Genomic DNA, 16,405 nt, shown 5'->3' with positions numbered 1-16,405 from the left:
CTAATTAAAGCTGCAGCCAACCCTAAAGCCCAACTCAAATCTAGGAGTATTTAAAAAAAAAAAAAAATCAGCCTCTCACTTGAAGTACTAAGGAGAGAAAAAAGGCTTGCGCTCTCAAAACTAAAACTAAAACTTCAGCCTCCACAATTTTTTCCACATAATGTCTAATACACAATATAATTTCAAGACGTACGAAGAAGGAAAATGGGATCCATAATCAAAAGAAAATGCAGTCAATACAAACCAATTCACTGAGAATCCAGTGATTGTAATTAGCATCAAGGACTTAAAAACAGCTATTATAAATACATGAAAGATTTTAAAATATAGGTTGGATTATAGTGCATGAAGACATGGAGTATTTAAAGAGAAACAGAAATTCTAAAAAAGAAGCGAACGGGATTTCTAGAACCATGCAAATACGAAACATAAGAAAACTGTGTCTATATTAATATCAAAGTAGACTTTAAGACAAGGAGTATTACCAGATATAAATAAGGTTATTTCACACTGATAAAAGGTCACTCCATTAAGAAGTCATACCAATGCCAAATGCATTTGCATCTAATAAGAGAGCTTCAGAGGAAAGAGCAGAAGTTGATAAAACTAAAGGGAAATATAGGTGTTGGGCTGCACCTCACAGGCCTGAAAGCCTTGTACTTCCTCAGTTGCAAGACTGAAGAAAGAACCTGAAAACAGCGACAGAGACATCAATAGTTTAATAGACAGGAAATCTTACAAGTCCAAAGGCCTGGAGCCACACCTCACCTCCCATAGCAGACAGGACACAACAACAATCCTTGCTACTCCGGGAAAAGGAGGCTACTATTTATAGTAGGGCAATTAACATCAGATTGGCTCATCAGTTACCAGGGAAACTGGCAGAGGAGGGTCCTTCACAGCCCCTCCGGTTAATGAGGGCAGATGTTTCTCTTTGATAAACTAGCAGGTGGAGCTGTTTTGGTGTAAGGATTAGAATAATAACTGGCTGGGGAAGGGGCTGGTCGAGCAGGGGATATATAAAGAGGAAGAGAGCAGCCATCTTGAGGGGTCTGATCATATCATAGGCAATAGGTTTTAAAATCTCTTTGAGTAACTAATGAATCAAGTACACACACACACAAATCAGTAAGGAGATAAAAGATCTGAACAACATTATCAAGGAACTTAACCTAATTGACATTTATAGAACAACTGTACCCCACAACTGTAGAATATACACAATCTTTTTTTTTTAATTTATTTATTTTATTTATTTTTGGCTGCGTTGGGACTTTGTTGCTGTGTGTGGGCTTTCTCTAGTTGCAGTGAGCAGGGGCTACTCTTCCTCGCGGTGCTCGGCCTTCTCATTGCAGTGGCTTCTCTTGTTGCAGAGCATGGGCTCTAGGGCACACGGGCTTCAGTAGCTGCAGCACGCGGGCTCAGTAGTTGTGGCACATGGGCTTAGTTGCTCCATGGCATGTGGGATCTTCCTGGACCAGGGCTCGAACCCATGTCCCCTGCATTGGCAGGCGGATTCTTTTTTTTTTTTTTTAACATCTTTATTGGAGTATAATGGCTTTACAATGGTGTGTTAGTTTCTGCTTTATAACAAAGTGAATCTGTTATACATATACATATATCCCCATATCTCTTCCCTCTTGAGTCTCCCTCCCTCCCACCCTCCCTATCCCACCCCTCTAGGTGGTCACAAAGCATCGAGCTGATCTCCCTGTGCTATGTGGCTGCTTCCCACTAGCTATCTATTTTACATTTGGTAGTGTATATATGTCCATGCCACTCTCTCACTTTGTCCCACCTTACCCTTCCCCCTCCCCATATCCTCAAGTCCATTCTTTAGTAGGTCTGCGTCTTTATTCCTGTCTTGCCCCTAGGTTCTTCATGACCATTTTTTTTTTTTTTTTTTTTAGATTCCATACATATGTGTTAGCACACGGTATTTGTTTTTCTCTTTCTAACTTACTTCACTCTGTATGACAGACTCCAGGTCCATCCACCTCACTATAAATAACTCAATTTCGTTTCTTTTTATGGCTGAGTAATATTCCATTGTATATATGTGCCACATCTTCTTTATCCATTCATCTGTCGATGGACACTTAGGTTGCTTCCATGTCCTGGCTATTGTAAATACAGCTGCAATGAACATTGTGGTACATGACTCTTTTTGAATTATGGTTTTCTCAGGGTATATGCCAAGTAGTGGGATTGCTGGGTCATATGGTAGTTCTATTTTTAGTTTTTTAAGGAACCTCCCTACTGTTCTCCATAGTGGCTGTATCAATTTACATTCCCACCAACAGTGCAAGACGCTTCCCTTTTCTCCACACCCTCTCCAGCATTTATTGTTTGTAGATTTTTTTGATGATGGCCATTCTGACTGGTGTGAGATGATATCTCATTGTAGTTTTGATTTGCATTTCTCTAATATTAATGATGTTGAGCATCCTTCCATGTGTTTGTTGGCAATCTGTATATCTTCTTTGGAGAATGTCTATTTAGGTCTTCTGCCCATTTTTGGATTGGGCTGTTTGTTTTTTTGACATTGAGCTGCATGAGCTGCTTGTAAATTTTTGAGATTAATCCTTTGTCAGTTGCTTCATTTGCAAATATTTTCTCCCATTCTGAGGGTTGTCTTTTCATCTTGTTTATGGTTTCCTTTGCTGTGCAAAAGCTTTTAAGTTTCATTAGGTCCCATTTTTTTGTTTTGTTTTTATTTCCATTTCTCTAGGAGGTGGGTCAAATAGGATCTTGCTGTGATATATGTCATAGAGTGTTCTGCCTATGTTTTCCTCTAAGAGTTTTATAGTGTCTGGCCTTACATTTAGGTGTTTAATCCATTTTGAGGTACATGACTCTTTTTGAATTATGGTTTTAGGGAGTATGGTGTATGGGAGTATTCTAATTTCATTCTTTTACATGTAGCTGTCCAGTTTTCCCAGCACCACTTATTGAAGAGGCTGTCTTTTCTCCACTGTATATTCTTGTGGCAGGTGAATTCTTAACCACTGCACCACTAGGGAAGTCCCACAATCTTTTTAAGTAATGGAACATGGAACCTCCACCAAGATGAACCTATGCTGTACCATAAGACAAGTCTCAAAAATTTCAAATAATTGAAATCATTCAGAGTGTGTTCTTTGACAACAATAGAAAATAGTAACAAAAACACATTTAGGAAATCCTTGAATATTAAATAATCCATTTCTAGCTCAAAGAGGAAATAATAAGAAAAATTAGAAAGTTTTCTGACTGAATGATAATGAAAGATAATGAAAACACAATGTATTAAAATTTGTGGGATGCACCTAAATCTATGCTTAGAAGAAAACACAGTGCTTAGGAAGCTAAAAAAACTGAGAAGAATTAAAAAATAAGTAGAAAAACGAATAAAAAAGATATGAGCGTTAGTCAATGAAATGAAAATACAAAACCAGTAAAGAACTCAACAAACTGAAATCTGGTTTTTTAAAAGATTAAAAAAAAAATGATACCTTAATAGATTGAAGTTAAAAAAACAAAAAAATATAAATGATCAATACCAGGAATGATGAAGGGGATGTCATTAGGGAATGTGCACACATTAAATGACTAAACAGCACATAATTGAAAATTTATGTCAATGAATTTGACAACCTAAATGAAATGGACAAATCCTTAAAAAAAAAAAATTACCAAAACTGAAAGAAGATGATATAGTAACTTTCAAAAATAGAGGAGGGAATACTTCCTAAATCATTTTATAAAGCCAGAATAACTTTGATAATAGAATCTTACAAGATTACAAAAAAGGATTATAGACCAAATGTCCCTCAAGAACATAGATACAAAAATCTTTAACAAATTACTACCAACTTGAGGCCAGTCAGATATAAAAAGGATATATCATGCTCACGTGTAGTTTACCCCAGGAATTCCAAAATCAGTTATAATAATTTTACATTGTCTTTAATGTATCATCAGTGTTGAGTGGGATTCAAAGCTATGAGATTTGTGGTAATCTTTAATGTCTGAATTTTAAAATTCTATGTAATTGATTGTTTAAAACTGATTTTTATTCATAATAATGACTTTTAAGACACATTATTCTAAAGATTCATAGAAGACTTGAGCATAAATATTTTACATTTAGGTATTTTAAATTCAAACCTAGTATTTTCAAAACACAATTCATGATCATTGCTTGAAACACAAGTCCTTACTCAGTAAATTTTGTTCTTATTTTTAATTATAAAGGTTTCACAATCATCCAGGTTTGAAGTCTGAATTATCTTAGATTCTTCCTTCTCCTTCTTTATCTCTTATATCCATTTTATCACAATTCCTTTAAAAAATACCTTTAATTATGCCTTCATTTACAGTTCTAATATTAATATAATAGTTATAATTATGGCTTGTTTTTTCCAAGTCATATGTGCAACTAATTTGTGTTTCTCAATCTTTTTGTTAAAGTAAAAAACACATACAGTAAACTGCACAACTCTTAAGTGTATGGATTGATAATTTTTTTTTTTTTACAAATCTATACACCCCTATAACCAATGTACAAATCAAGATACAGAACATTGCTAGTAACCCAGAGTAACGTCTTACTCCTTTCCAGTCATTTGCCTCCCCAATATAAACAGTATTCTACTTCTACCTCTCTAGATAAGTTTTGCCTATTTTTGAACTTCATTTGAATGGAAAAATCAATATGTACACTTTCTACCTTCCTTCACTTGACACTGTGTCTGTAAGATTCATCCGTGTTGTTTCAACATATAGTAGTAATGTTTTTTCTTTGCTGTGTAATATTCTATTGTATAACATATACCAAAATTTATCCATTCTACTTTTGATGGACATTTGAGTCCTTTTCTGTTTATGTAAATTATGTTGTATATATTAAATCAAGATAATATGAAAGCTTTTTTAATGTCTTTTGGTATACTTGATATAGAACTGGGAGTGGGATTGCTGGGTCGGCTTTAGTAGATATTGTCAAGTAGTTTTCCAAAGTGGTTGTCCCTATTTTCACTCTGAACAGAAGTGTATGAATGTTCCAGTAATTCCACATCCTTACTAAAGAATGTAGTATTCTTTAGTACTACTGTATATTTAGTATTGTCAATACTTTTAAATGTAGCAATTCTGGTGGGCATGTAGTTGTATCTTGTGATTTTTAATTTGCATTTCCTTGATGAAAAATGATGTTGATCAACTGCTTGTTAGCAATCTGGATATATTCTTCTGTGAGGCAAATGTTCAAGTCTTCTGCTCAATTTTTATTTGGGAGTTGGTATTTTTAACTGATTTTATTGATATTGATTTGATGGCATTTTTATTAATTTTTTATTGTTATGACGTAGAGCCTTTGTCAGATAAGACAAAATAGTGTGCACCATTTTAATGCTTTTTATTATGATGCTTTAATTTTAGTAAAGTCAATTATTTATGCATTTTTATCTTATCTAAGAAATTTTTAACCTACCCCAAAGTAAAAAGATGGTCTTTTGTTTTACCTTCTAAATGTCATACTTCTTTACTTTCATATTTAAGTCTATGATCATTTAAGTCTATGAATTGATTTTTGTGTTTTAGGTGAGGTAAAAAATTGAGGGTTTTTTTTTTTTCCCACATGAATTTCCAGTTGATCCAGAACCAATTACTTTAAAAGATTGTGTTTCCTGCTACATTTCAGTACCACCTAGCCATATATTCAAGTGGCTATATATGTCAGGATGGAGGTCTGTTTCTGGACACTCAGTTCTGTTCCTTTGGTGTAATTTTCTGTTCTTTTGACAATACCATACAGTTTCAATAACTGTACCTTTATTTTAAATCTTAATATGTTATAGTTTACATACTCCAGCTTTGTTTTCCTCTTTGATTTGCTCATCACTATTTTTATCCTTTTACATTTCCCTTTAAGTTTTAGGAATCAGATTGTCAAATTCTGCAAAAACCTACTGGAACTTTGATTAGGATTAGATGGCATATATTGATCAATTTGAGTAACTAACATCTTTACAATGTTATATCTTTGAACCCATGAAAATAGTATATTTCTCCATTAATTTAGATCTTTTAAAATTTCGTTTGGTACTGTTTGTTAGAGATCTTGGACAATCTTTCATTAGATTTATCCCAGGATACTTGATGATTTTTGTTCCTATTGTATGTTTTAAATGTTTAAACTGCAAATGTATTTTTAACATGTCCTTTTCTATTGTTTCTTCCTAGTAAATAGAAATATAAATGATTTTTCTATTTAAATCAGCTATATTGAGGTATAATTTACTACATAATTACTACATAAAAAAACTACCATTTTAAGTCACAGTTCAAAGAATTTTGAAAAATGCATACATCCATGTAACCTCCATTACAATTAAAATGTGTAATATTTAGATCACTCCCAAAATGTTTCCTTGTGCTACTTTATTGTTGATCCCTACAACTCCACGCAAAAATATCCCACCACTGGCGTTAGGCAACACTGATCTGCTTTCTGTAACTATAGACTAGTTAGTTATAAATTAGCTTTGCCTGGTCTAGAATTTCATAAGAATGGAATCATAACATTATGCACTCTTTTGTATCTGGCTTTTTTTGCTCAACATAAGTTTTCTGTGAAATATCCAAGATCACTGCATATTATTGCTGAGTAGTATTCCATTGTGTGTGTGTGTGTGTGTGTGTGTGTGTGCATTGCCTTGTTTAAAGATTTGAGCTATTATGGAAAAAAGCTGCTATGAAAATTGCATACAAGTCTGTGGATACATTTTAATTCCTCTTAGGTGGCTACCAAAGGTAAATACCTTATGACAATTAAAGAAATTGAATTTGTAATGAAAAATCTCACAAAGAAAAACTCCAGAATCAAATGGCTTCACAAGTACATTATAGCCAAGATTTAAGGAAGCAATCACACAAATCTTATACATAATCTTGCAGAAAATAAAGGAGAAGGGAACATGTTCTAATCATTTTATATTTGTTCTCCTATATGTAATGTGTCTTTTTCCTCTGGCTGTTTTTAAAATATTATCTTTATCACTGGTTTTCAGCAGTCAGTGGGGTTGCTTTCCTCCCTCCCTCCCTTTTCCTCCCTTCCCCTGGTCCTTCCTTTCTTAATTCTGTTTGGGTTTGCTGAATTTCTGAATGTGTTCTTTTATAGTTTTCATCAATTTGGATAATTATCCATCATTATTTATTCAAATGTTTTTTTCTTCTGCCCACCTTTCCTTCTGGAACTCCAACTGCATCTATGTTAGATAGCTTGAGATTGTTCTACAGGTCACTGAATCTGTTGGGTTTTTCTTCTTAGGCCACGCAGTGAGGCATGCAGGATCGTAATTCCCTGACCAGGCATCAAACCCATGCCCCCTGCATTGGAAGGTCACAGTCTTAACCACTGGACCACCAGGAAGTCCCCTGTTGGTTTTTTTTTTTCCAACCTTTTTTTCTCTGTGCTTCAGTTTGGATAATTAATGTTGTTAAGTGCAACCAGTGAAGTCTTCATTTCAGACTCTATTTTTTTCCCTGGGTGCTATGTTGAAGCCCTAAGCCCCAATGTGACTGTGTTTGGAGATGGGGCCTTTGGGGAGGAAATTAAGTTTAAATGAAGTCATAAGGATGGGACCCTAGTCCAATAAGAGTGTTGTCCTTATAAGAAGAGGAAGAGACACCAGAAGGATCTTTCTCTCCATGCATGCACAAAGGCTATGTGAGGACACAGTGAGAAGGCAGCCATCTACAAGCCAGAAAGAGAAGTCTCACCAGAAACCAACACGAACAGCACCTTGGTCTTGGACTTCAGGCCTCCACAACTGTGAGAAAACAAATTTTTGTTGTTTAAGTTACCAAGTCTGTGGTATTCTGTTATGGCAGCTAGAGCAGACTAACATAGATGCAATTTCTCAATATTGTTATAGAATCATTCAGATTGTCTATTTCCTCTTTCATCAGTTTGGCAAATTGTGTTTTTCAAGGGAAACAAAAAATGTCAATTACTTTGACATAAGTATTTGTTCTTAATAGCCTCTTATTACTTTTACCATCTGTAGGATGTTTCCACTTTCACTCCTGCTATTTGAGTTTTCTCTTTTTACTTAGTCAGTCTAAGGCTTTTCAATTTTATCAATCCTTTCAAAGAACTAATTTTGGCCTTGTTGCTTTCCTATAGTGCACATTTGTTTTCAATTTCATTGATTTCTGATCTTATCTTCATTAGTGCCTTTATTCTACAGATGTTTGAGAATTTCCCAATGGAAAAATCTGATCCTCTTATGAAGACACAATGAGCTTGAGCTTTATATCACTGTTTTAATCTTTATTCTTCAATACGAACAGAAATCCTAGGCTTACTAGATATTTAAGGAATAGCTGTAAATTTTCAAAAAAGATAAAAATAAAAAAATAGAAATCCAAACAGATAACAAAATAAAATCTGAGAGGATACAGACAATACGGGGAACAGAAGGAAACTTTTAAAACATCTTTAAGATTCTCAGAGAGAGATGATAAGATAATGCATCTCTGAAACCAAAACAGCATTTTATGAGGTAAGAGAGAAAAGAAAATTAAGGTACAAATATAATGCTATAAATTAATTATTCAACAAAGTTTGTAGGGGGAAAATAGCTGAAGAAATCTTCTGGAAACTAGAATAAAAAATGTTAAAGAAAAGAATCAGAGGAAAAAAGATAAGAACTAATATGATTATTTCTGGAAAATGACTTTCAACCTAGAAATTTAAATATAGACAGCCCATCAATTAAGTACGTGGCATATTTCAGATCTGCAAGCCACTTTAAAAAATAAAAAAATCACCATTTCTCCCTGTATTAGTTTCACATCGCTGCTGTAACAAATTACCAAAAACTTAGTTGCTTAAATCAACACAGGTTTACTTATCTCACAGCCCTGCAGTTTAGAAGCCTGAAATGGATCTGCAGAGCTATAGTACTCCTTCTGGAAGCTCTAGGGGAGAATTTGCTTCCTTGCTTTTTCCAGCTTCTAGGAATCCCCTACATTGCTTTGCTCCTTAGCTCCTTCTTCAAAACTCAAAGCCAGTAGTGTAGCATCTTCTTCCCTCTCTGACCTCTTATCTCTCTCCTACAGGGATGCTTGTGATTATGTTGGACCCACCTAGATAATCCAGCAATTTCCTCATTGCAGGATCCTTAACTTAATCACATACACAAAGTTCCTTCTGCCATATAAGAAAACATATTCATAGGATCTGGAGATTAGGGTGTGGACATCTTTGGCAGGGATGGGGGGCAGTTATTATCTGTCTACAACATTTATCTTTTCTCAGGAAGCTACTAGAGGATATGTTTCAGAAAAACAAAGGATTCCATAAAGAAAAAGGAATCAAGGAATCCAACACAGGAGAGCACTATCGGATTGGTAAAAGAAACTAATACTGAATGAACTAGAGGTTGAAATGCTCTAGAGGGAATATCTGGAAGGAAAAAAAAAATCTGCTAGATTAATTGATGTGTTTGAATGTAATGTTTTATCACTTTGGCAGAGTTTCTGAGGACAGATTATTAATAAGTACATAAAAATATAGCAATTAAGACAAAGGAAGATAAAAGTCTGTATTAAAAGTTAATGTGGAGGGAGACCTTCAAGATGGTGGAGCAGTAAGATGTGGAGATCACCTTCCTCCCCACAAATACATCAGAAATACATCTACATGTGGAACAACTCCTATAGAACACCTACTGAACACTGGCAGAAGACCTCAGACTTCCCAAAAGGCAAGAAACTCTCCACGTACCTGGGTAAGGCAAAAGAAAAAAGGAAAAACAGAGACAAAAGAATAGGGATGGGACATGCACCTCTAGGAGGGAGCTGTGAAGGAGGAAATGTTTCCACACACTAGGAAGCCCCTTCACTAGCAGAGACGGGGGGGTAGCAGGGGGGAAGCATCAGAGCCACGGAGTAGAGCACAGCAATAGGGGTGCAGAGGGAAAAGCAGAGAGATTCCCACACAGAGGATCGCTGCTGACCAGCACTCACCAGCCCGAGAGGCTTGTCTGCTCACCCACCGGTCGGGACGGGTGGGGGCTGGGAGCTGAGGCTTGGGCTTCGGAGTTCAGATCCCAGGGAGAGGACTGGGGTTGGCTGTGTGAACAGAGCCTGAAGGGGGCTAGTGCGCCACAGCTAGCTGGGAGGGAGTCCGGGAAAAAGTCTGGAACTGCCTAAGAGGCAAGAGACCATTGTTTCAGGTTGCACGAGGAGAGGGGATTCAGAGCACCACCTAAATGAGCTCCAGAGATGGGCGTGAGCCACGACTATCAGCGCGGACACCAGAGACGGGCATGAGATGCTAAGGCTGCTGCTGCAGCCACCAAGAAGGCTGTGTGCAAGCACAGGTCACTAACCACACCTCCCCTCCCAGGAGCCTGTGCAGCCCGCCACTGCCAGGGTGCCGTGAACCGGGGACAACTTCCCCAGGAGAACACATGGCTTGCCTCAGGCTGTTGCAATGTCACATGGCCTCTGCCGCTGCAGGCTCACCCCGAATTCCGTACCCCTCCCTCCCCCTGGCCTGAGTAAGCCAGAGCCCCCTAATAAGCTGTTAGTTTAACCCCTTCCTGTCTGGGTGGGAACAGATGCCCTCAGGCAACCTACACTCAGAGGCAGGGCCAAATCCACAGCTGAACCCCAGGAGCTGTGTGAACAAAGAAGAGAAAGGGAAATTTCTCCCAGCTTCAGGAGCAGTGGATTAAATCTCCACAATCAACTTGATGTACCCTGCATCCCTGGAATACCTGAATAGACAATGAATCATCCCAAAATTGAGGCAGTAGATTTTGGGAGCAACTGTAGACTTGGGGTTTGCTTTCTGCAAATCTAATTTGTTTCTGGTTTTACGTTTATCTTAGTTTAGTATTTAGAGTTTATTATCAATGGTAGATTTGTTTATTGATTTGGTTGCTCTCTTCCTTTTTTTTTTATATATAGATATATATATATTTTTCCTTTTTCTCTTTCTGTGTGTGTGTATGTGTATGCTTCTTTGTGTGATTTTGTCTGTATAGCTTTGCTTTTACCATTTGTCCTAGGGTTCTATCTGTCCTTTTTTTTTTTGTATAGTTCTTAGCACTTGTTGTCATTGGCGGATTTGTTTTTTGGTTAACTTGTTCTCTTCTTTCTTTCTTTCTTTTTTTCATTACTTTTTAATTTTTTTATTTTAAATAATTTTTTAATTTTTCATTTTAATAACTTTATTTTATTTTATTTTTTAATTTTTTTCTCCCTTGCTTCTGAGCCATGTGGCTGACAGGGTCTTGGTGCTCTGGCCGAGTGTCAGGCCTGTGCCTCTGAGGTGAGAGAGCCAAGGTCAGGACATTGGTCCACTAGAGACCTCCAGCTCCATGTAATATCAAACGGCAAAAGCTCTCCCAGAGATCTGCAACTCAACACTAAGACCCAGCTCCACTCAACGACCAGCAAGCTACAGTGCTGGACACCCCACGCCAAACAACTAGCAAAAAAGGAACACAACCAAACCCATTAGCAGAGAGGCTGCCTAAATTCACAATAAGGTCAGAGGCACCCCAAAACACACCGCCAGACACAGTCCTGCCCACCAGAAAGAAGATCCAGCCTCATCCATCAGAACACAGGCACCAGTCCCCTCCACCAGGGAGCCTACACAACCCACTGAACCAAGCTTAGCCACTGGGGACAGACACCAAAAACAACGGGGACTACAAACCTGCAGCCTGCAAAAAGGAGACCCCAAACACAGTAAGTTAAGCAAAATGAGAAGACAGAGAAACACACAGCAGATAAAGGAGCAAGGTAAAAACCCACCAGACCAAACAAATGAGGAAACAGACAATCTACCCAAAAAAGAATTCAGAGTAACGATAGTAAAGATGATACAAAATCTTGGAAATAGAATGGAGAAAATACAAGAAACGTTTAACAAGGACCTAGAAGAACTAAAGAGCAAACAAACAATGATGAACAACACAATAAATGAACTTAAAAATTCTCTAGAAGGAATCAATAGCAGAATAACTGAGGCAGAAGAACAGATAAGTGACCTGGAAGATAAAATAGTGGAAATAACTACTGCAGAGCAGAATAAAGAAAAAGAATGAAAAGAATTGAGGACAGTCTCAGAGACCTCTGGGACAACATTAAATGCACCAACATTCGAATTATAGGGGTCTCAGAAGAAAAAGAGAAAAAGAAAGGGACTGAGAAAATATTTCAAGAGATTATATTGGAAAACTTCCTTAATATGGGAAAGGAAATAGTCAAACAAGTCCAGAAAGCACAGAGAGTCCCATACAGGATAAATCCAAGTAGAAACATGCCAAGACACATATTAATCAAGTTATCAAAAATTAAATACAAAGAAAAAATATTAAAAGCAGCAAGGGAAAAGCAACAAATAACATACAAGGGAATCCCCATAAGGTTAACAGATGATCTTTCAGCAGAAACTCTGCAAGCCAGAAGGGAGTGGCAGGACATATTTAAAGTGATGAAAGGGAGCCATGTTTACAACCAAGATTACCCCACCCAGCAAGGATCTGATTCAGATTCAACGGAGAAATTAAAACCTTTATAGACAAGTAAAAACTAAGAGAACTCAGCACCACCAAACCAGCTTTACAACAAATGCTAAAGGAACTTCTCTAGGCAGAAAACACAAGAGAAGGAAAAGACCTACAATAACAAACCCAAAACAATTAAGAAAATGGTAATAGAAACATACATATTGATAACTACCCTTTATGTAAATGGATTAAATGCTCCAACCAAAAGACATAGACTGGCTGAATGTATACTAAAACAAGACCCATATATATGCTGTTTACAAGAGATGCACTTCAGACCTAGGGACACATACAGACTGAAAATGAGGGGATGGAAAAAGATATTCCCATGCAAATGAAATCAAAAGAAAGCTGGAGTAGAAATTCTCATATCAGACAAAATGGACTTTAAAATAATGACTATTACAAGAGACAAAGAAGGACACTACATAATGATCAAGGGATCAATCCAAAAAGAAAATATAACAATTATAAATATTTATGCACACAACATAGGAGCACCTCAATACATAAGGCAACTGCTAACAGCCATATAAGAGGAAATCGACAGTAACACAATCATAGTAAGGGACTTTAACACCCCACTTTCACCAGTGGACAAATCATCCAAAATGAAAGTAAATAAGGAAACAGAAGCTTTAAATGACACATTAAACAAGAGGGACTTAACTGATATTTATAGGACATTCCCTCCAAAAACAACAGAATCCACTTTCTTCTCAAGTGCTCATGGAACATTCTCCAGGATAGATCATATCTTGAGTCACAATTCAAGCCTTGGTAAATTTAAGAAAATTGAAATCATATCAAGTATCTTTTCCAACCACAACACTATGAGACTAGGTATCAACTACAGGAAAAAATCTGTAAAAAATACAAACACATGGAGGCTGAACAACATGCTACTAAATAACCAAGAGATCACTGAAGAAATCAAAGAGGAAATCAAAATATACCTAGAAACAAATGACAATGGAGACACGATGACCCAAAACCTATGGGATGCAGCAAAAGCAGTTCTAAGAGGGAAGTTTATAGCAATACAATCCTATCTAAAGAAACAAGAAACATCTCAAATAAACAATCTAACCTTACACCTAAAGCAATTAGAGATAGAAGAACAAAAAAAAAGCCTAAAGTTAGCAGAAGGAAAGAAATCATGAAGATCAGATCAGAAATAAATCAAAAAGAAATGAAGAAAACAATAGCAAAGATCAATAAAACTGAAAGCTGGTTCTTTGAGGAGATAAACAAAATTAATAAACCATTAGCCAGACTCATCAAGAAAAAAGAGAGAAGACTCAAATCAATAGAATTAGAAATGAAAAAGGAGAAGTATCAACTGACACTGCAGAAATACAAAGGATCATGACAGATTACTACAAGCAACTATATGCCAATAAAATGGACAACCTGGAAGAAGTGGACAAATTCTTAGAAAAGCACAACCTTCCAAGACTGACCAGGAAGAAACAGAAAATATAAACAGACCAATCACAAGCACTGAAATTGAGACTGTGATTAAAAATCTTCCAATAAACAAAAGCCCAGGACCAGATGGCTTCACACGTGAATTCTATCATGTAGAGAAGAGCTAACACCTATCCTTCTCAAACTCTTCCAAAATATAGCAGAGGGAGGAACATTCCCAAAGTCATTCGACGAGGTCACCATCACCCCAAATCCAAAACCAGACAAAGGTGTCTCCAAAAAAGAAAACTACAGGCCAATATCACTGATGAGCACAGATGCAAAAATTCTCAACAAAATACTAGCAAGCAGAATCCAACAGCACATTAAAAGGATCATACACCATGATCAAGTGGGGTTTATCCCAGGAATGCAAGGATCCTTCAATATACACAGATCAATCAATGTGACACTCCATATTAACAAACTGAAGAAGAAAAACCATATGATCATCTCAATAGATGCAGAAAAAGCTTTTGACAAAATTCAACACCTGTTTATGATAAAAACCCTACAGAAAGCAGGCATAGAGGGAACTCACCTCAACATAATAAAGGCCATATATGACAAACCCGCAGCCAACATCGTTCTCAATGGTGAAAAACTGAACCCATTTCCTCTAAGATCAGGAACAAGACAAGGTTGTCCACTCTCACCAGTATTATTCAACATAGTTTTGGAAGTTTTTGCTACAGAAATCAAAGAAGAAAAAGAAATAAAAGGAATCCAAATTGGAAAAGAAGTAAAGCTGTCACTGTTTGCAGATGACATGATACTATACATAGAGAATCCTAAAGATGCTACCAGAAGACTAGTAGAGCTAGTCAATGAATTTGGTAAAGTAGCAGGATACAAAATTAATGCACAGGAATCTCTGGCATTCCTATATACTAATGATGAAAAATCTGAAAGAGAAATTAAGGAAACACTTCCATTTACCATTGTAACAAAAAGAATAAAATACCTAGGAATAAACCTACCTAAGGAGACAAAAGACCTGTATGCAGAAAACTATAAGACACTGATGAAAGAATTTAAAGATGATACAAACAGATGGAGAGGTATACCATGTTCTTGGATTGGAAGAATCAATACTGTGAAAATGACTATACTACCCAAAGCAATCTACAGATTCAATGCACTCCCTATCAAACTACCAATGGCATTTTTCACAGAACTAGAACGAAAAATTTCACAATTTGTATGGAAACACAAAAGGCCCCAAATAGCCAAAGCAATCTTGAGAAAGAAAAACGGAGCTGGAGGAATCAGGCTCCCTGACTTCAGACTATACTACAAAGCTACAGTAATCAAGACAGTATGGTACTGGCACAAAAACAGAAATATAGACCAATGGAATAGGATAGAAAACCCAGAGTTAAACCCACGCACATATAGTCACCTTATTTTTGATAAAGGAGGCAAGAATATACAATGGAGAAAAGACAGCCTCTTCAATAACTGGTGCTGGGAAAACTGGACAGCTACATGTAAAAGAATGAAATTAGAGCACTCCCTAACACCATGCACAAAAATAAACTCAAAATGGATTACAGACCAAAATGTAAGGCCAGACACTATCAAACTCTTAGAGGAAAACATAGGCAGAACACTCTATGACATATATCACAGCAAGATCCTTTTTGACCCACCTCCTAGAGAAATGGAAATAAAAACAAAAATAAACAAATGGGACCTAATGAAACTTAAAAGCTTTTGCACAGCAAAGGAAAACATAAACAAGACGAAAAGACAACCCTCAGAATGGGAGAAAATATTTGCAAATGAAGCAACTGACAAAGGATTAATCTCCAAAATATACAAGCAGCTCATGCAGCTCAATATCAAAAAAACAACCCAATCCAAAAATGGGCAGAAGACCTAAATAGACATTTCTCCAGAGAAGATATACAGATTGCCAACAAACACATGAAAGAATGCTGAACATCACTAATCATTAGAGAAATGAAAATCAAAACTAAAATGAGGTATCACCTCACACCAGTCAGAATGGCCATCATCAATAAATCTACAAACAATAAATGCTGGAGAGGGTGTGGAGAAAAGGGAACCCTCTTGCACTGTTTGTGGGAATGTAAATTGATTCAGCCACTATGGAGAACAGTATGGAGGTTCTTTATAAAACTAAAAATAGAACTACCATATGACCCAGCAATCCCAGTACTGGGCATATACCCTCAGAAAACCATAATTGAAAAAGAGTCATGTACCACATTGTTCATTGCAGCTCTATTTACAATAGCCAGGACATGGAAGCCACCTAAGTGTCCATCGACAGATGAATGGATAAAGAAGATGTGGCACATATATACAATGGAATATTACTCAGCCATAAA

The 16,405-nt window shown here is 36.6% G+C and overlaps 1 protein-coding gene across 4 annotated transcripts in view; it reads right to left on the bottom strand.

Moving 5' to 3' along the window:
- FAM227B (family with sequence similarity 227 member B) overlaps positions 1-16,405 on the bottom strand; it is a 268,773-nt gene that overhangs the window by 249,615 nt on the left and 2,753 nt on the right. The window contains exon 1 of one of the 4 annotated variants that reach the window (XM_036842848.1): positions 7,765-7,783. The exons of the other annotated variants lie outside the window; for them this stretch is intronic. The gene's annotated coding sequence lies outside the window, so the exon portion shown is untranslated. Of the gene's footprint in view, positions 1-7,764; positions 7,784-16,405 lie in introns of those variants that run through there. 4 annotated transcript variants of the gene reach the window in all.

Source organism: Balaenoptera musculus, chromosome 2 (genome assembly GCF_009873245.2).
Source record: "Balaenoptera musculus isolate JJ_BM4_2016_0621 chromosome 2, mBalMus1.pri.v3, whole genome shotgun sequence".
NCBI classification, from domain to species: Eukaryota; Metazoa; Chordata; class Mammalia; order Artiodactyla; family Balaenopteridae; genus Balaenoptera; species Balaenoptera musculus.
Note: the sequence above shows the minus strand (reverse complement) of the source record. Positions and strands in the feature narration are given on the sequence as shown.